This window comes from Petaurus breviceps, unplaced genomic scaffold (assembly GCF_028583685.1).
Source record: "Petaurus breviceps papuanus isolate PSGF00001 unplaced genomic scaffold, PetGlider_PUasm1.0 90897, whole genome shotgun sequence".
In the NCBI taxonomy this organism is placed as follows: Eukaryota; Metazoa; Chordata; class Mammalia; order Diprotodontia; family Petauridae; genus Petaurus; species Petaurus breviceps.
In genome coordinates this window covers 10,773,300-10,795,018 of record NW_027187374.1, presented here as the reverse complement: position 1 = coordinate 10,795,018, position 21,719 = coordinate 10,773,300, and the positions used below count along the sequence as shown (strand labels likewise).

Here is a 21,719-nt window from a genome sequence, read left to right as displayed (position 1 = left end):
ACTCAGGTCCTCCTGACTCCAGGGCCAGTGCTCTATTCACTGGGTTTTCCAGATCTTAAAGAGACACATTCTCTTTGTGACAGACAATAAAAATAATTCAGGCAAACCTTCCACAACAATTTAAAAGGAGCTAATTAAAGAAATTCAGGCAGACCCTCCCAAAATAGTTCAGTTAAGATCATTAAACTGATATACTTCGAGAATCCAACTTCAAAACATCTGCTGGCACCAAATAATAATAACAAAAGAAAAAAGATGATCCTTCCCTGGGGTTAGCTGGATTTAAAATAAAGCTGGGTTCAAATTAATGGGAACTTGTTGACTTGAGAAAAATAAATAAGCCAAAACAGGAATAAAAATTCTTACTGACCTGTTAAAAAACAAATAGGGGAAATCCAACGCCTTGGAGAGGTGTGGAGTTCTCAATCTGTCCTCATTTAGTCAATCCTTGTATCTCAAGTCAAGTTGCCAGTTATGAATTATTGTAAAATGGAGCCATAGCTTAAAATTTAGGATATGTCAGTAAGGAAAGTTTTATCAACATTGGTTACATGCAGGGTGAGGTGCCAGGTTGATTCACATCAACTAAGTGGGATTTCCACAATTTCCAGGCAGTATATATAAGAGGAAATGAAAAAAAGTGAATATCAAGGGCAATTAGGCCAGTAATGCCAGATTATAGACTGTTGCTAAGTATAGGATAGCAATGTTTCATAAAAGGAAAGGTAAACACAATTCACAGTTCTCAGATATAGATTTCCAATATCTTACAACCTAGTTCCTGACTGTGAGAAGGACATTCTAACTGAGGATATTAAAAATATTTATAGCTCTTTTTGCATTGACAAAGAATTGAAATGTGAGTTCCAACAACTGGGGAATGGCTGAACAAATTATGATACACGTCCTGACACAAAATACTATTTTGCCATAAAAAAATGATAAAGGGGATTTTTTTAAAAAACAGAAACCTGGAAAGACTTGTATGAACTGGTATAGAGTGAAGGGACCAGGATAATAATTTATACAGTGATGACAATATTATAAAGACACAGCTTTGAAAGAGTTAGATTCTAATCAGTGGAATGATCAACCATGATTCCAGAGGACAAATGGTGAAACATGCTACTAACCTCCAGAGGGAGAGAAGTAAAAGATGTGTGTGTATATGACATATACATAGATATGTCTGCATATACATGCATATGTGTGTATATCTATGTATAGATAAATATACACACATGCATCAATCTCATATTGCACTCTTATGCAAAATGTATTTATGTATGTATATCTATATAGATGTGTATAATATACACCCATATATAGATGCATATATCTATATATAATCACATGCATATGCCAGTTTCTAATGTTGAACCATTTGACAGTGGCAAGGACTTTGGTGGCAAGAACATTCTTTTCTGTATCTTCAGTAACTGTGACTGCCACACCTGTAGGAGCAGTCATCAAGATGCATCTCCCCAGGGGTGTCTTCCCAATGTGTTGCTGTGGGTGCTGGACTAAAAGCATTGCTATTCCCAGGGCTCTTAGGTTCAGGATCCTGAGGTACATTCATTGAGGTTTGAGGAAGTATGGTGGTTAAAGTAGTGGTGGCAGTGGTGGTTTAGCTCTCCTGGCACATGATAGCTTCTGTCTCTCCCTTAGGATGCCTTGTTTCTTCATCTAGGCTGGTTAGCCTTCCATGCTTGCAGAAGTTGGGTAGCAGTTGGTGGGGATGGCTAGTCCCTTTTCTCCAGAAGGAGCTTCCATAGATGATGGCCATGAGGAGTTCTGGGCTGGAAGCAGCACCAATGTTGAAGGTGGAGCTGGAGCTGCTGCTTTTTTGGGGCTGCTCTGCCTATCTGCCTGATGGGGGCAGCTGAATAGCAGGTGTTGCTAGTGGTGATGAGGAAGGTGAACTTCTTCTCCATAATGATTTCTCCACTCAATCTTACATGTAGGGGGCTTGACTGGAAAGAGGTCATGCATGTGGCTTGTGGGGCACTGCAATTTCCAAGGCTCTTGGGCCTGGGGTATATCCCTCAGTGTTTGGGGGGACCTGGTGGTCAAGATAGTGGTGATAATTTGACTTGCTTAGCACATGATATCTCTCCCTCAATATGCCTTTATGTTTCAGCTAGGCTGGCTTGCCTGATTGGTGTGGAAATTGGTTAAAAGTTGGTGGGAATAGGAGTCATTTCCCCAGATGATAGTTGGGCTGGCATGGACAATGCTGTTCTATAAAGTACTGCCACTCCCAGGACTCCTATGCCCATGTATGTATTCAGAATATGTAACTATGTATTAATTTCCTGGAAATTATTCAAATAGCTGTGGCATTGTCCAGGCAATGAAATTGTTGACCATTTATGAAATTTTCATCGTTTAAGACCCACAGTTTAAAAAGTGCTGACCTAGGGGCTGTGAGTGGAAAAAATTTAAGAAGCTCTGTTCCATATGACCCTTCCACAAATAACATCACCCACTGGACAACAATATCCTATGGACTAACAATACAGGCTTTTGGAACTTTACCCAGTTAACAGGTGTCGACTACACATTCTCTCAGGAGATACCACTTTGTCTTCCTTGTGAAGGATGTACAAGGCAAGATGTAGAACAGTTCCCAGGGAACTGCAATAAAACTAACTTAGTTGCCCTGACTCACTGATCTATGGTTCCCAGATCAAAGGGGATGGAGGTGTACTTTCTCATGTGGCTGCATGGATTTAGAAGTGTCCCACTTAAAGATATTTGTTGAGACTTTGGTGATATAAATACCACAGCGTTCCTTCATTCGAGAGGATCATGTAGGCTAGTTCCAGTGGTGGGTAAAAAGAAAAGGAGAACCTTGGAGATGGGAAGATGGATTTGTGGCATAACCCTACTCTGTTTATCATCCCAAAGGGGAATTGGCAGATTCAGTAGATAGAAAAGGTAGGATTGTTAATGTTTTATTTGAACTTGATATCTTTGGAATGTCAAGGAACATTAAGCTTATGAAGTGATCAGACCATAGGTAATTTCAGCTGATTAGATATATTATTATATAAATTTTATAACACACATACACAGTTGACAAAATTGAAAAAATTGTGACTTTCATGATTAAGAAAATTGGTCTCCTCTAGGTCAACATAAGTAGTACAGTTCATATTTCTACCCAGAACCAAAGCATATCACAAAGAATGATGCTGGTCTCTTGGGACATAAGGGTGCTTTCATCAATGAGATAGTGATTCTATATGAACCATATTAGGAAAATTGAGATCAGTATACACAAAGTATAGTCCCAGAAATTGGGAATATTTCCCTTACATATAATAGCAAAGATATTGACTAGGCAGGTGATTTGGTGCCAGAAAGAAGTTTCTGTTTCTAAATTTGTTAGAAATTGTAGGAGGTTTACCTATATTGTCTGGGGATGTGTTTCTCATGCCTTAAGATGGAGACATGATACTGCAACTTCGGGCAGATTCTAGTTATTGACTGAGATAGTTATTCTCTGCCAGAACCAAAGTATTGATTGTGGAGGACTTTGGCCAGATTCTATTGCAATTCTTACCAAACACCAGTTTTTTACGTAGAATCAGTGTAAGGCAGTACCCCAAAGACATTAGATAGGTTGCAATTTAACTATTTGGGATCACAAAAATAAAGTTGTAAAGGCAGAGGGAGGAAAATCCAGAGCCATCCTCATCTTGTGTCATGCCTATTTAGATGGTCACAATTGGACAATTGCCTGATTAGGCCTATGCTGCTGTGGGACTCATGATTTGGGGAGGATGATAAGCAGTGATGTAGGGAGAGAGAGGAGATTTGGTACTTTTCCAGTCTCAACCTCATTAATGTGTGGGCTGCTTGTCATTGGGATCAAGTTTATCTCTGTGAGTAATGAAAGAGAGGGCATGTGTGACCAGGAATATGTACTCCACTTTCTCTCTGTGTCTTTGAATGCCTATACAATAGTATCCCTCTATGGTAACAATTAGAAAGACTAAGAGGCTTATTATTACTCAATTGCTCATTCTTGCCAAATCCATTAAGTTACTTTCAGGCTGAATTCACTTAGATTTAGGTCTTTTTGTTTTACTGACATCTTTAGTTTTTATGTTGATCATTTCTCTCTACTCTCTGAAAGTAAAATTCCCATTTTACAAAGAAAATTAGACATGACAAGCTGACAGAGAAACTATTTTACATAGCTTATGCAATAGTCAAAAACCAGTGTTCTCCATCTTGACGACAAAAGGAAGGAAGTGCATTTTCTCATCTATTTCTGAATCCTAGACAATTACAAACGCATCTGGCTTCATTTTTACTGTTCTTTGATTTACATGTTATTTTCTTGGTTCTGATTAATTTATGCTGAATTCATTCATATGTCTTCCCATGTTGCTCTAAATTCCCTACATTTTTCACTTCTTATGGCAAAATAAGATTCCATCATATCCATATGCCTCAACTTGTTCAGCCATTGCTACAGAAATGAGATCTCTGAGTCAATGGAATCTTGCATTTTCTTAGCTTCCCTCCTACCTTTGCTCCTTCTGCTCAGTCTTGGCTTTAACAAATAAACTCATTTCTACTTCTTTTGTTTTAGATTCGAATGGTACATCTGTTGAATCTCAGTCCTCTATAATCTATTTCTTCTGCTTTCAGCAATAGTTTCAGAAGCTTAGGTTGTAGACAGCATGTTCTCTTTAAAAATCTAGTACCTTGGTTCATCCTTACTGGAATACATCACGGATTAAGTGATTTACTCATGATCACACAGACAGCAGGTATCAAGTTGGGGACTTAACTTTCAGGCCTTCTGACTTGGGGTTTTCTTCTTTTTGACCAATCTTGCTTGAAACACTTCTACTTGACAGAGCCTTTCATTTTATGGATGAGATGCAGGAGTGTTAGGTGAAAAACTCAACTATATGGAAGAATTTATTGAAAATAGAGTGGGTATTCCCAAGTCCATGGTGAAGACTTGAGTACAATTTCAGCAAATCACTTAACCACTGACTCCCTCATTTTCCTCAGCTGTAAAATGAGGATAATACTCAGTCTTAATTCCCAGGATTATCGTGAGGACTGAATGAGATAATACTTACAAATTTACAAACCTTAAAGTATTATATAAACGTTATCATCATCATCATTATTTTTTGAGTTTTATTCTAGATGGGTATATATCACATCTTCTACTTATGACATATGATTATTGGAGTCCCTGGTCCTAGAACCCCATGTGCTTTGCCACATAACTTTCTGTCCCTGGGTATCTTACTTCATAGAACTGAATTTGCACTCCCAAGTGAGCCTGTCCCTGAATCCTCATTCATTGGTAGTGCTAAAATAACAGGTATATCCTGAAGCCAATGAAAATTAGAAAACTTCTTTGGTTGTGTAGCTACTCATCTTAGATTATAGACCCACCCCTTCCCTAGAGTTGTTACCATGGAAAGCTGGTAGGCAGGAAGTGTCTATGCATAGGCAGGGATTCTTCAACAGCCCCAAGTTCTCCTGGCTTTTGACTGAAAGACTTCCACAAAGAAGGTAGGGGGCATGGGAGAAGTCAGGCAAGGCAGACAAATGAAAAATGGAGAAGAAAAATTGATCTATGTTGTCCAAGAACCCTCCCTCCATTCCAGGATGTATGTATTGGATGGAGCAGAGGACTAGACTGAACGTGAGGTGCTATTGGAATGGACAGGTTTCTCTCTATAATGTTGGAGGAAACATCCACATTGATGAGATCACAAATGCATTTGAGTATTTGAGCCTTGGCTTCTCAGGGATGATTGTATATATGGAGATAATTATTTCTGAAGTATTATTTCATCTAAAATTGTGTTTTACTGAAGCCAGTTATTATGCTAGATAGAATAGTTCTGTACATGGAATAAAAAAAATTATAGAATACTAGAGATAGAAAAAACATTAAAAATTATCCATCCCTTTCTTTCCACTTTGAAGATAGAGACCCTAAAAGTTATCCATTCTTTCAGAGAATATACATAATCTAGCAGAATTTATTATAAAGAAATATTTTTCTGTACAGTGAATACTATTCATCCCATTGACTTTTGTTATAATATTGGAGAAAGTTCTTTGAAAAATTCTTCTACTAGATGAAGAGTTCTTAACCTGAGGTCAATGGATGCCTAAGGATTCCATAGATAAAATCCAAGAGGTCTGTGTCCTTGGATTGAAAAAAAATAATGCATCATTATTTTTGACTAGTCTATAACTGCAATTAGGCTTACCTTCAATTTAATAAAACATGTTCTTAGAAAGGGTCCTTAGGCTTTGTGTGACTGCCAAAAATGTTAAGAACTTCAGTACAAAGGATCATAGATATAGAGCTGGAAACACCCTTAGAAGCCACGTAGCCCAGACCCACATTTTACCATTGAGGAAGCTTAGTCCCTGGGGAGATGAGATGATTTACCTAGGGTAACACAGGTAGTACATACTTTTGACAGAGTTTGAATCCAGGTCCTTTGTCTCCAGAACTGAAAGGCTCTGTCAGTTTTTAACTACAGTTATAACCTTTGGTGAGGAGGTAGTTAAGAAAGTTATTCTTACAGCATAGTGAGCATTGTAAATGATAGTAGTAGCATCCCTACTAGGAGGTAAAAAGAGAAGTGAATTCTTTTAAAATAATAGAGGGATTCTTTGGGTTAAGAGAAGCCCCAGAGGTAATCCCAGAAGAATACATTAACTTCATAAGTACAAATAGAGACAGGAAAAAAATTAAGCCACAAGATCTACAAGAGTGGATGAAAGAAATTAACCAAGAGCTCAAAAATGAAATTATGTTTCTTAATGGAAAAATCATCATTGCAAAAACAGGTTAATATTAAAAAAGTGCAAAGCTTACTCAAAATAGTGTGTGCCCCAAAATATAGAATAAATCAAAGAAAACTCAGTGATTGGATTCTTGCCATTCAGTTGTTTTAGTTATGTCTGACTCTTTGTGACTCCATTTGGGTGTTTTCTTAGCCAAGATACTGTAGTGGTTTGCCATTTCCTTCTCCAACTCATTTTATAGATGAAGAAACTGAGGCAAATAGGGTTAAGTGACTTGCCCAGGGTTGTACAGTTGGCAAGTATCTGAGGCCCTATTTAAGCTCATGAAGATGAGTCTTCATGATTCTAAGACCAGTGCTCTATTCTCTGTACCACCTAGCTGTCCCACTGATTCCATGAGATAAGAAAAAATATTATAACAATTTCAAAAGATTGAAAAGTAGAAGAGGTGAGGTATACCCAGAAAAAAAACCAACTGATCTAGAAATCTGGTTAAGAGGTATAAATTGAAGAATCATCAGAAGTCCTGAAAAACATGACCAAATTTTTAAAAAATTAGATACCATGTTTCATGAAATAATGAAAGAAAACTTTCTAGATTGATCAGAACCAGAAAACAAAATGGAAAAAAGGAAGAATCCATTGGCAACCCCCCTGAAAAACTCTGTCATATCCCCAAGTCAGAGATTCCAGGTCAAGTAAAATAACTGTAAGTAGTTATAATATTGGATACACTGGGTGGCACAGTAGATAGAGTGACAGACCTGGAGTAAGAAAGGCTCAGCTTCCTGAGTTCAAATTTGACCTCAGATACTTACTAGCTATGTCATTCTGGGCAAGTCATTTAACTCTCTTTGCCTCAGTTTCCTCATCTGTAAAATGAGCTGGAGAAGGAAATGACAACTCCTATAATAATAAATAATAATAAACGGGATCATGAAAAGTTGGACAGGACAGAAACAAGTGAGCAGCAAAAAAAGCCATAAACAGTTTAAATAGCAAGTCACTGTCAGTATCACATAAAACTATCATGCAATTACTATAAAGAGAAAGAAATCTTGTAATATGACACAGCAAAAGGGAAAATATGAAGCCTTACAATCAAGGCAATTTGTAACCCCAAATACTAAAAATGGGGGGAAATGGAACCTTAATGAAATAGATGATTTTGGAGTATTCTTGATGAAAGACCACAGCTGGGCAGTCTTTGAAATGCACATACAAAAAGACAAAATAACCCAGACAGGCAAATAATAATAAGCAATTTGAAGATAACAAAGGATCATGAAGTATTTATATTCTAATGGGGGAAAAGAGACAAGTGTCTTCAGAATCCCACCACCCTTAATGGTCATAGAGTGTGGTTTGGTTTTGTTGCCTTTAAAAGAAGAAAGAAAAGGGACAGAAATAGAAGTACACCAGGAAATAAATGAGGAATAATAGGGAACAATTTAATATTTCTCACATTCTAGGTGCGCTAGAAGAATTTAGAAAAAAGCAGAAGTTGGAGTGGGGAAGTTGCTGTTCTTTGTTTATTTTCAAAGGGAACCAACTGACACCATGGGGTGAGGTCTTGTTTGTGTGTGAATTGAATTTAAGTGAGGCAGTTGCACAAAGTCATCAACCTTACTCTCTCTTTCCAGAGTCATCAAAGTCCAGTGGCAAGACAAAAGTCAGGATGACTGGAGATAACCCAGAATGTATCGGATGACCTTGGTGTCTTTGATGTCTACCTGAACTTTAAGTGGGAAGTAAGCATCTCATGTACCTCTTTTTTATTGGAATTGGGGACAGGAGAGTTAAATACCCACATACAAATACATGGAAAGAATTTGGCCTATAAATACAATATATTCAACAGAAAAAGGGGCATGGATAAAGAGAGATATGTTCAAAGGGGGAAATTAGAAATCGGAAGAGAATAATTATAAACAAAAAGCCTTTCAACCATGGAGGGAAGGTCATAAAATGGGTATTAAAAGTCAAGAAATTGTAAGAATTGTTTTTCTGGGTTTGGGTTGGGCAAAGAGAAAAGGAGCATAGGATAGGGATCAGACAGCTTCTATTATAGATTACTAGTGTTGATATCTTTCACTTTATTTTAGTGTTTATATTTTTATGAATAGGGGAAGGGGTTAATGAGAGAAAAAAGCATATTAGGATGTAATAGAGGGAAAATCACAATTAACAATCATATAATTTATGTAAATTGGAGGAATTCAGTCATAAAACAGAGGAGCATAGTAGAATAGATTACAATTCAGAATTTAATGAGACAAAATTAAAATTAATGATTCAGAGAGTCAAAATGTGATGCTGGAGCATAATCAATTTTGCTTCACCTAAATTCAGAAAATCAAGAAATCAGGGATGGCAATCATGATTTCAAACATGGCAGCAGTAAAAATAGACATGATTAAAAGAGATTTTAGGCAAACTATATTATGATTAGAAGCACTATACATAATGAAATAATACCAACATTGTATATATACACAAATATACATATTTATAATACATATATGCAGATACATACACATATGTGTACATATAGCATGTAATGTATATTCATGGAATAACATAACATCTAAGAAGAAATGTACTGGAAACCTGTATTCATTGGACACTTCAATGTCCATCATTAAGAACTAGTTGAATTTAACCAATCAATCATTCATCAATCAAGAATCATTTCTTAGCAATTACTGTGTGCTAGATGTGCAACAAAAACATGATTAGGAAATAATTTCAAGATATCAATGAAATTTTATGAAAGATATAATAGACTTCTCATGATTATGTAACTGGAATAGAGAGGAATAGTCATGTTTCTCAGATTCACATTATGGTATGTTTAAAACAGTTAACTTTGGTTTAATTGTAATAATAATTGATGAATATTTGAATTCATGAATAATTGTAAAAAGCCAAAGAAATAGTAGACATATACTACACTAACCACAACATAACAAATATTACAACCAATACAATTAGAAGAAAATATTAAAACTTAAATGAAGGCTAAACAATACAATTTAACAAAATATATGGGTTAAAGAACAAATCATAAGTAAAATAAATATTTTTTTCAAAGATAATTACAGTAGTGAGACGACACACAAAAATTTTTAAGATGCATTAAGATCTTAGAGCAAATTTATGTTTAAAGATTTTCAATAATTGAAAAGAGAAAGAACAGATCAGTGATTGTATATACAACTAAAAAATAAACCTAGAAAAGTAGCAAATAATCCATTTCCTCTACCTTAAAAAACAGGGAAAAAAAGGGAAAATTGAAGAAGAGTTAAGCAAAGCAAAATACCGAGTGGATCAATATATTTGGGACCTGGTTTTTGGGAAAAAAGACAAATCATTATTTTTTTTTAAAAGAAAGAATTCCAAAATCCAAAAGAAAAAAAGAGAATTCATAACTGATAATTAAATAAAAGAAATTATTAGAAACTGTTATGCCCAATTATAGGTCAAAATCCCAACAATTTTATCAAAATTAATAAAAAAACCCTTGTTCACAGAACAGGAAAAAGAGAATTTAAATAAGACAATTCTAGAAAAAAGAAATTGAGTGAGCAATTGATAAGGTCACAAAGGAAAGGTTAAAAAATCCAGACTTTTAGGAATTAATGCATTTACAAGTGAAAATTACACACACACACACACACACACACACACACACACACATTTTGCCTTTTGGAGGTCAATTGGGGTTAAGTAACTTGCCCAAGGTTACATGTCTAGAATTTTTTTTTTTGTGTGTGTGTGTTAAGTGTCTGAGGCTGGAACCAAACTCAGGTCCTCCCGACTCCGGGGCCAGTGCTTTACTCACTGTGTGACCTAGCCACCCCCCATATATATTTTTTTAAATAGAGAAAGATGTAATTTTACCAAACTACTTCTATGAAACCACTATGTTTTGATACCTAAACCAGGGGAAAATGAGGGAAGAAAAGAAAGCCATAGGTTATTTTCTTTCACAAGTATTAATGTTAAACTAGTAAATAAAATATTAATGAAGAGTCAATGAGAACATATTTAAAAGATTGTTAAGTGTAACTAGTTTGGAGTTATAACATCATTTCAGGGTTGTTTTTACCATGAGAAAAGTTATAAACATAATAAATCATCTTAGTAACAAAACAACAAAATCAAATTATTATATTAATAAATGCAGAAATGGATCTTGGCAAAATACAATCCCCATATTTAAGTTATATCTTCATTTGGGGCTAATTATGGTATTTGGTTTGAAATGGTGTACTAAATCTAATTGGTATAAGACTGATTCCTAGTTTTGCTAGCAGTTTTTGTTTTAGCCAATGTGTTATTTGTCTTTATTGACTATATTATTTATTACAAAAGGGAGTGTCTATTTGAGTGATATATTTGGATTGGAATACTGGTGGGTAATGAAAAAAAAAAGAAATTAAAGAAAAAAACTTCAATGAAATGCTAAAAAAATGCACAGAACAGAGCAAAAAGATGTTCAAAAGGGATCACAGACAGGGAGGACAATTTTGTTAGTATCACATTAAATTAATATATAATTTTGTAAATAAATATACTGTATGCAACAGCTCACATTTCCATATAAAATCCTCTTTTATGCTTTTTTTGTTTATTGAAATTTTCACGTTTATTGACAATTTTAAGTTCATAATAAAAAATTTAAAAAGGAAAGAAAATCAGAATCACCTTGGATAGATTTCTCATTTTCATTTGAGTTAGAAGAGCTGAAAATTAGATTGCATTAAGAGAGAGAGAGAGAGAGAGAGAGAGAGAGAGAGAGAGAGAGAGAGAGAGAGAGAGAGAGAGAGAGAGGAGAGAGAGAATAAGAATAAATTCAAATCAGCATCAGCTCTTTTTTGAGACAGTCAAAACTGCTCAATAACACAGAGAGCTTCCTGTGTCATGGGCTGTCATGGCAAATTGGAGCTGACAGCTGGAAACTGCTCACATAGATTTCCTATTTTTTCTTTTAAGTAGGCTGTATTAAATCACACCAAAAAGGGCTGACATCCTTAAAATCCATGGTATTATATCATATTTAATATTGTAAAAATTTGCCTGCTTTTCAAATCTCAAAGTCACGACATAGAAACTTGGTAGCTTTATCAGACTTGAACTGTGTTTCACAGACACATATGTGTCCACCTCCCTAGTCAGCTCTCAATTATCCTTGAGATCACTTTAAAAATTGAATCCACAAATAATCCTCTAACCTCATTTTGGTCATTAGTTCAACCCTTGCCACTATCAATTACCAGAAATGCAAAGAAGTTGCAAAATAGACCTGCTTTCCCTATTTTGCTGACCCTTTGGGTCAGGTATTAGCATTCACCAAACAAGGGACATTGGCAGTCTATAGGCTAGTTGAAAGTTTTCTCTGAATGAAGTAAAAGCAATTTTAATGAAAATATTACAGGCATCCCTCATTTCTCAAAGCAGACATTTTGAGAAGTTAGGTAGAAAGTGAAATGACAGACCTACATCATCTCAATGCTGGAAAACACCTCACAGACCTTCAGTTCTAGGCCATACCTTAACAGACACCACCTTCTTTAGCATTTTGGACACATGGTATTCAGGCCTCTGCTTGAGGATCTTCAATGATAGGCATTCAACTAATTCTTTAAACCAGTTTGTGAGTATTTAGAAACCTTAGATATCAACCAAGGATACAAGTTAGGGCTCGATTTATTATTTTATTGATTGTTTAAATGTAAGAAAGTGATAAAGAAAATGTTAATCTTGTAAGTTAAACTTAGAAGGGTGTCATGTATACATTTTCTTTTTTAAATTTAAATGTATTTTATTTTTAATTTTTGGAATAAAACAAGCATTTCCATAACATAGTGTAATAAAAATAGATGATTGCATATGAAACTACAAATCTATTATGTACAATTTGCTATTCCTTTAAATATATAATAAAGTTATCATGTACATTTCTTTTTCCTCCTTTTTTCTTCCTTCCCTCCTACCCTAGAGATGGCTATCATTAGACACAAATATGTATATATGTAAAAATAATTTTATACATACTTCTGTTTATCAGTTCTTTCTTTGGATGCAGATAGTATCTTTCTTCATATGGCCTTTTTAGTTAATTTGGGTATATGCATACATTTTTAAGAGCCAGTTGTACATTTACCAGCACAATGTTGCACTAAAACAGTCAGTTTATTATGCTTTTGGACAGAACTAATGGTGAGGATGATTTTGTTGCCTTCTAAATGTATCTTCAATTGAATTGCTCTCTCTAGGACAAAGTAGAGCAAGTATAACGTGATAATAATAGGCAGTATTTATATAGGGCAATAAAGTTTGAAAAGCACTTTACACATATCATCTCATTTTATCCTCACAATGACTTGGAGAAATAGATACTGTTATTCCATATAAAAGATGTGGAAATGGAGACTGATTAAGTGACTAGTCTAATGTCACAGGGCTAGAAAGTAGGCAGGATTTGAACTTGGATCTTCTTGACTTTAAGCTCAGCACTTTTTGCTCTGGTCTTTGTAGCTGCCTAATATATGAAGTCCTCTTTCTTTATTCACTCACATCATAAAGCTGGAGATTGAATCCTGTGGGGAATGGGGAGAAAACTCAAGTGATCTAAAGTAAAAATGTTGGGGAGGGAAAAATTTGTTGTCATGAATCTCATGGCATGGTAGGAACCATATGGTAACATTAGTCCTATGGTTTGTTGGGATTTATTTCCACAAGCAGATTATATTAGGTAACTCAATAATTCTGTATGGCCTCTTTAAAAACAAACAAACCCCTTTGGGTTGTTCAAATGTCCTCCTCCCATGGAAGGAAGGCTTGGTTTCTTTTTTGGCTGGCTTTCTCCTGGATTGGGTAGGATGGTAGAATGGTAGTAGAAACAAAAATGTTGCCCCTGTCTAAATTATAGACTCTAACCATTTCAGATTACTGGACAGTTGGGAGAGACATAGGCAAGGTGGTGCTACTATGACTAGAATTGAGAGAGATAAAGTAATTTCCTATAAATGCATAAAGTATTGAATGTAATTATAATGAAGCAGAATTATGCCTTGCTTTCTTGATCATTCAGGTGTATTCCAGGAATTTTTCCATTATCAAGTCCCTGTTTGTATGATGTATAAGTCATATTCATCTACACAATGATTTGATTTAGCCAGATGCCTTGTGGGACAGCTAAGTGGCACAGTGGATTAACTACTGGACCTGCAGTCAAGAAGACTCATTTTAGTGAGTTCAAATCTGGTCTCTGAAACTTAGTAGCTGTGTGACCCTGGGCAAAGCACTTAACACTGTTTTCCTCAGATGCTCATCTGTAAAATGAGCTGGAGAAGGAAATGGCAAACCACTCCGGTATCTTTTTTTGTTGTTGTTGCTTTTTGTGGGGGGGGGGGAGGCAGGGCAATTGGGGTTAAGTGACTTGCCCAAGGTCACATGGCTAGTAAGTGCTGTGTCTGATGCTGGATTTGAACTCAGGTCCTCTGACTCCAGGGCCAGTGCTATATTCACTGCACCAGCTAGCTGCCCCAAACCACTCCAGTATCTTTGCCAAGAAAACCCCAAATAGGGTTAGGAACAGTCAGACATGATTTAAAAGAATTGAACAATGAACAGTGAAAGATGCCCTATGAGGTAAATCCCTTCCTACTCCACAGTTCCACTAGCTTATGAAATAGTAATATGCAATGTATTCAGAGAGAAGAGTAGTTAAAAGACCATTGAAGCCCAAGTGTGGATTCTAGCTCTGCAATTTCATATCTGTATAACCTCAGGTAAGTCTCTCTTTGGGCATCAGGTTCCCTTCCCTGAATGAAGCAATTGGACTAAATGATCTTTAAGGTCTTTCAGCTCTTAAATTCTTTCATTCTATGAGAATCAAAACTAGAGTTTGAAAGAGTCAGAAGAAGCATAAAAGCACCACTGGTGACAATGAACATTAGCTTCTTTTTATTTGAAGACAGAATGACAGGAGGAACAATAACAGAAAAATAGAAAACTCAGAAGGCATAACAACTCAAAGATTTGAAAGAAAAATTAAGGAGATTGATAGCTCTGCAGAACAGAGCAATGAGGGGAAATACAAGAATTACTGGGGTTCCAGAAGAAATAAATCTGACATCTTTATTTCAGGAAATTGTACAAGAAAACTTCTCAAAGTTATTGAAAACCAATTATATAGTCTAATTAGATGAAATAAGTACATTCCAAAAGGAGAAAAGGCAAAAGCCAACTCATCATCAAACTTCAAAGATGGTGGGAGAGGCATCTGATTAGAAGAGAATATGTTAGTATTGTCTGTCTTTCAAGGGTGCTGACCAGGTATCCTGAAAGAAACAACAGGCAAGGAGTAGAAAGTGAAGACTTATTTGTTGAATGGCAATCACTCCCTTCGTCCATCCTCTCTCATTCATACCTTATGAGGGTATGACCACCTGAGCATCTGGTATCTGTAGGAGGAAGGGTGAGAAAGGGATCTAATTGGTATCAATTCAATAAGTTTCCAGTCTCACTACTTTTACACCTCAGTAGAAGGTCTCAGACCATTTTTACCCCTTGGCTAGGGTTTGACTTCACCCATCCCATTACTGCAGAGGTGAAATGGCACCCAGAGACATCTGCATGGTGAATGGAATGGTGAAAGGACTGTAGTTGGAGAAAGGTCACATCTTCCTCAATTCTTGCCATTTTGGGATATCTGAACAAGTCATCAACTGCCTAAAAAGCACTTAGCAAAAATAACCAGTTAAACTAGAAATCTGTCAGATGCTTGACAAAGGTGAGCTCATCCTGTTCTAATCCTGCCACACCCCTCCACTCCACTAGTTTTCAAGCTAGTGTCTGAAGATATTTGCCTCCACACATTTTTCCCCCCTCCAGTTGAGCAATACCTTTTCTGTCTTTTGTTTTGGGTGCAAAAATTCCTAAATATGGTTCTGGAAGATAGACAGCCTATAACCATTAAATATAATACCACTTGTAAGAAGATTTACAGGATCAAAATGGACAAGAATTACCCAAGCTAAGAAGGCATATGGAGGAGTTTTATTTTGTGCTAATGGAGGAAGTACACATATTATTAAGGTCACAGATTCACTGACATGTAGAAAGTACAAATTAAGGAAAAAAATGAGGGTTGAGAGCAGAGGTAGTAAGCAATCGGGGAATGAATTTCCCATTTTAGGTAAGGGAGGTTTGAATTTTATTTTATTTTTTTTCAAATGTTTTATTGACTTCTGATTAACATTATTCATTTCCACCAGATTTTGAGTTACAAATTTTCTCCCTGTTTTTCCCCTACCCCCCCCCCCAAATAGCAGTCCCACAGGATATCCCCTCCTCCAATCTTCTCTCTCCTATATTTTCTCCCATACCCCTTTCAACTTTTCCAGTGGATCTCTATGCCGCAGTGCCTGTATATCTTATTTCCCAATTACATGCAAAATAGTATTGATAATAGTATAGACACACACACACACACACACACACACACACACACACACACATATATATGTATTTGAATATTTGATTTTAAAACTTTGAATTCCAGATTCATTCCCTTCTTTCCTTGTCACCCACCCTTACTGGGAAGATAACCAGTTTGGATTAGGATGTACATGTGTGGCTAATGCAAAACAATAACATAGATATATTGTAAAAGACTGACTGTATTTCCCTCCCTCCTATCCCACCTCCCACTTGTTCTATTCTCTACTTTGATCCCATCCCTTTTCAAAAGCGGGTGCTTCCAACTTCCCTCCCCCCTATCCTGCCCTCCCATCATCCCCCCTCTCAACCCCTTCCCCCCCTACTCTCCTGTAGGGTGAGATACCCTATTTAGTGTGTATTTTATTCCCTTCTCAAGCCAAATTCAATGTGAATAAGGTTGACCCATTCCCTTTTGCCTTCCTATTCTTACCCTCCATTGTAACCATTTTCCCTTGCCTCTTCTGTATGAGATAGTTTACCCCATTCTGTCTATCCCCGTCTCCTCTCATTATATTCCTCTCTCACTTCTTAATTTCACCTTTTAAGTATCATCCCTTCCTGTTAAATTGGTCCTGTGCCCTCTATCTATGTATACCTGTAAACATATATACACACATTCACATATGTATTCATTTGCCCATATACCCTCACATATAGACACACACACACATATATACACACACACACACATATCTCTATTTCCTTCAACTACTGAGAAAAGTTTCATAAGGTACAATTATTGTTTTTCCATGTAGGAATGTTAATAGTTCAACTCTGATAAGTTCCTTATGATTTCTTTTCCCTGTTTACCTTCTCATGCTTCTCTTGTGTCTTGTATCTGAATGTCAAATTTTCTGTTCAACTCTGTTTTTTTCAGCAAGAATGCTTGAAAGTCCTCTATTCCACTGAATGACCATATTTTCTCCTGAAACATGATACTCAGTTTTGCTGGGTAGGTGACTCTTGGTTTTAATACCAGCTCCTTGGACCACTGGAATATCATATTCCAAGCCCTTAGATCCCTCAGTGTAGAAGCTGCCAAATCCTGGGTTATCCTGATTGTGTTTCCACAATATTCATATTGTTTCTTCCTGGCTGCTTGTAGTATTCTCTCCTTGATCTGGGAATTCCAGAACCTGGCTATAATATTCCTAGGAGTTTTCTTTTTGGAATCTCTTTCAGGAGGTGATCAGTGGATTGTTTCAAGCTCTATTTTGCCCTCTGATTCTAAAACATCAGGGCAGTTTTCTTTGAGAACTTCCTGGAGGATGATTTCTAGGTTCTTACTTTGATCATGGCTTTCAGGTAGTCCAATAATTTTTATATCATCTCTCCTGGATCTATTTTCTAGGTCAGTAGTTTTTCCCATGAGATATTTCACATTGCCTTCTATTCTTTCATTTGTTTGGATCTGTTTAACAGCATCTTGATTTCTCATAAAGTCATTAGCTTCCATTTGCTCCAGTCTAATTCTGAAGCTATGATTCTCCTCATTGAGCTTTTGAGATTCTTTTTCCATCTGGCAAATTTGACTTTTTAAGGCATTCTTCTCCTCATTGCCTTTTTGAGCCTCTTTTGCCATTTGAGTCAGTCTGTTTTTTAAAGTGTTATTTTCCTCAGTCAGGCTGTTGACTCTCATTTCATAATTTTCTTGCATTGTTCTCATTTCTCTTCCCAATTTTTCCTCCACTTCCCTTATCTGCTTCTTAAGGTCCTCTATAGCCTTTAAGCAACTTGTATTTTCCTTTGAAGCTTTCGTGCAGGAGTTCTGACTTCACTGTCTTCCTCCTGTTCCATGCTTTGTTCTTTTTTGTCCCCAAAATAGGAGTCTAATGTTGGAATCTTCTGTCTGCTTTGTTTTCTTTGCCTTGTCATGTCGCTGTTCAGTCACTTGACCCCTGGGCTTTTTGCCACAGTAGGACTCTGCCACCAGACAGGGGAGCTTTCGTCCCAAACACTGGGGTTTTCTCAGCTGCCAGAGGTATTAGGTGGGTACCCGCTCTGAGGTCTCCACACCCTCTGGCAAGCTCAACATACACCCCAGGTCCTCTACCCTATACTGCAATCCAGATCCAAGCATGTTAAAGCAAGAGTGATTACCCCTGAGACTGGTGCTTGGTCCCCCTACACTCTGCAGGCCAGGAGATGAAGCTGCCACGTGGCACTGGCTGGCTGTGCTGGTGCCTCAGTGGCTTCTGGCCCTGGGGGCAAAAGCCATGCCCTCCCACTTACTGGTCCCAAAGTCCAGACTGCACTGACCTCTCACTTTGTCCTTTGCATCTGTGTGTTGATAAGTCTGGAAATGGCCACAGCTACTGCTGATCTACAGTCCCTTTGGCTGAGGCTGGTCAGGCCCACCCTGGGGCTAAAGCCTCAGCTAAAGCTGGGCTCAGCTCCCAGAGCGCTGTGCTAGCTGATTCCTGCCAGCCTGCTGGGCTCTCCTCAGTGGGAGGTTATATTCTCTGTGTCTTTTTGTGGATTCTGCAGCTCCAAAGTTTGTTTAGAGTCTCCTTTTTACATGGATTGGGGAAGGTGGACGCTGGAGCAATGGGGAGGCCCTGCTTCTACTCCGCCATCTTGGCTCCTCTCTAGGAGGTTTGAATTTTAGTAAATATGATAGTACCATGAAATAGAAACCCTTCTTAGGATATTTCATTAACTTTGTATAAAGGAATAATTTAGAAAATACTCTAAGAAAGGCAGCATACTCTTGTGGGAAAGAGCATGAAATCTGACAACTGTGTGAGGACTCTGTGCCTTATAAACTATATGTGTCCTTGGGCAAGTAATCTTATATGTCTCATTTTCCTAACTTATAAAATCAGGGAGGTGGACAAGATATGATGTGTAAGGTCTATTTAAGCTGTAAACATTATAAGTCATTCAGATTTTTATCCTTCTATGTCAGAATAGATTAAGATTTGAAACTAGGTCTTCAGACTCTCTGGCACAGCACATTTTCTTACAGAATATTGGATTTAGGCAAAAAGTGTTCTCTATCTCCTTCTCTCTCTCTCTCTCTCTCTCTCTCTCTCTCTCTCTCTCTCTCTCTCTCTCTCTCTCTCTCTCTCCACATCAACCCTTTCTTTCCCAAGTCATGATCATTCCTCATAGATCATTCCTCAAGCTAGTGAGGTCTTGTGAAAACAGGACCATTTGGGACTTAGAAGCTATGAGGTCAAAGTTCCACTTTGCAATTAACTAATTGTATAAACTTTAGTCATTGAATTTTTTAGACTAAATGTTCATTTGTGCTACTGGAAATGGGAAACATCTAGGCATCCACATCCACTGTGAGAACTCCTTCCCTTAATGAAGTTAAGAGGATCATCATCAGGTTGGCTACAGGGAGATGAATTTTCCAGGCACAGCAAACAATCTTAAAGAGCATGGAGAAGTTAAAGATAAAAAGAAACTCCACACTGAACAAATTACAGATCCTTGAAATATTTAACAATAATGAAAGTAGCTAACATTTATACAGTGCTTGCTATGTGCTAGATATTGTGCTAAGTGCTTTATAAATATTATCCCACTTGATCCTCACATCAGCCCTGGATGGTAAATACTATTATCACTCCCATTTTACAGATGAGGTAATGGAGGCAAGTGAAAGTTAAATGACTTATCCAGGGCCACACTGCTAGTGATATCTCTGAGGCCAGATTTGAAGTCCTTCCTGACTCTAGTCCTGGCACTTTATTCACTATCCTAAGCTGGCCAACTTAGCTATAATTTAAGATGATATTGGACTTGGAATATGAGGACATGGTGCTATTGCAGGCTCTTAGACATTATTTATGTGACCCTGGGCAAGTAATTTACCTTTGCAGGGTCTCAACTTTCTCAGCTGTAGAATCATTTGGTGGAAAAGATGATATTTAGGATACCTTCCATCTCTCAATCTTATTAAGTCCTTCAAGGTCCCGTCATTCCAACTTTCAGAATATATCTAGGTTAATACTTTTTGTCTTTGATAACTTGGTATGAGAAAAGTGGTGAATTTATATTAAGATAAAATTAATATTTTGTGACTAATATGTCTCAACATATTGTTTCTATTTTAGAACTTTTCAGAGTTAAATTTCCTTTCAAAAAGGAGTCACATGGCTTGAATAATGGTAAGCTTTTCTTAAAGTTCTTGCATATAGGAGTCAGTGAAATGCTATATACTCAATTTGTCTGGAAAGAAAAATTTTATCCATTAATTTACAAGGAAGATTTTGACTTCTATAATGTGTGAGGCAACTTACTCAGAAACTCACTAAAACCAGAGATATTTAGTTGAAATAGCTGATGGAGCTTATACTGAAGTTCTACTCTGATGACTCACTGTTGGGTAGAAATGAACCCAAAGCTATCTCATTGGAATCACACTTTGGCTTCCAAAGACTTGCCAAATCTGGAAAGACTCCAAGTAGAATCTTAGGGATGGGCAGTATGTCTTTTGCTGGAATGCTAAATTCAGAAAGGCTTGTCTTCTGATTGTCCAAAGGGTGATAGCACTATCTGTGAGACTTCCCATTCCTCAGGTTTCTCATCTACAAAATGAATGTGCTGGAATAGAGGACCTGTGGACCCGTCCAGCTCTAAGTCAATGAACCTATGAATTGCTTAACCAAGCTATTCTTAGAAACATATAAAGACATGAACTGTGATCTGCAGTTTTGCAGTGGATCCATGCCTATGAAATTACAGGTAATCAAATATTTTGATTTTGATTTTGATAGAGAACGGATTGCTTGAGTGTTTCTTGTGCAAGAGGCTGTTCATCTAGATGAAAGAGGTTAGTTTAATAGGTAAATGACTCAATCCAACTCTAAATTAGGCATATTGATTTTAAATGAAGCTATCTATAGTAAAATATAGACAGTAATAACAGTTCACACTCATAAAATACTTTAAGGATTACAAAGCATTTGCTTCATAAAAACCCTGTGAGATTTTGTTATTATTCCTATTTTGCAGAAAGGAAATGAGGTTCAGAAAGGTTAAAGTACTTGTTCAGGATGAGATAACCAGTAAGGGACTAGATTAGAATCTAGTCCTTCTGCCCAGAAAATTCAGGAAATTTTCCATACTATCACTTTGCTTCTTCATAAAGAAATATATTCTTGAACCTTTCCCTCCTTTAATGTTCTTCTGTCGGGACTGACTTAATGGTGGCAATTTTCCCTCATGAGAGATAATCACTCACCTTTCTGGGTTAGCTATAATTAAGATTATCTTTTTTGATGGCTTGTATTTTATTGGGTGATTGGAATATCAGGAACACTGGATCAATTCCTGAATGATATTCAATCTATGTTAATTGTGGGATCCTGACCAAGTCAAAAGGATTCTGCCCAAGAATCACCACTGGATAGTTTTCTAAATATTGCTGTAGCATTAGTAGA

The 21,719-nt window shown here is 36.8% G+C and overlaps 1 long non-coding RNA gene across 2 annotated transcripts in view; it reads left to right on the top strand.

Moving 5' to 3' along the window:
* The first annotated feature begins 20,789 nt into the window (after positions 1-20,789).
* LOC138151353 (uncharacterized) overlaps positions 20,790-21,719 on the top strand; it is a 117,778-nt gene continuing 116,848 nt past the window's right edge. For both annotated transcript variants that reach the window (XR_011165798.1, XR_011165797.1), the window contains exon 1: positions 20,790-21,021. This is a non-coding gene — a long non-coding RNA (uncharacterized lncRNA). The remainder of the gene's footprint in view (positions 21,022-21,719) is intronic.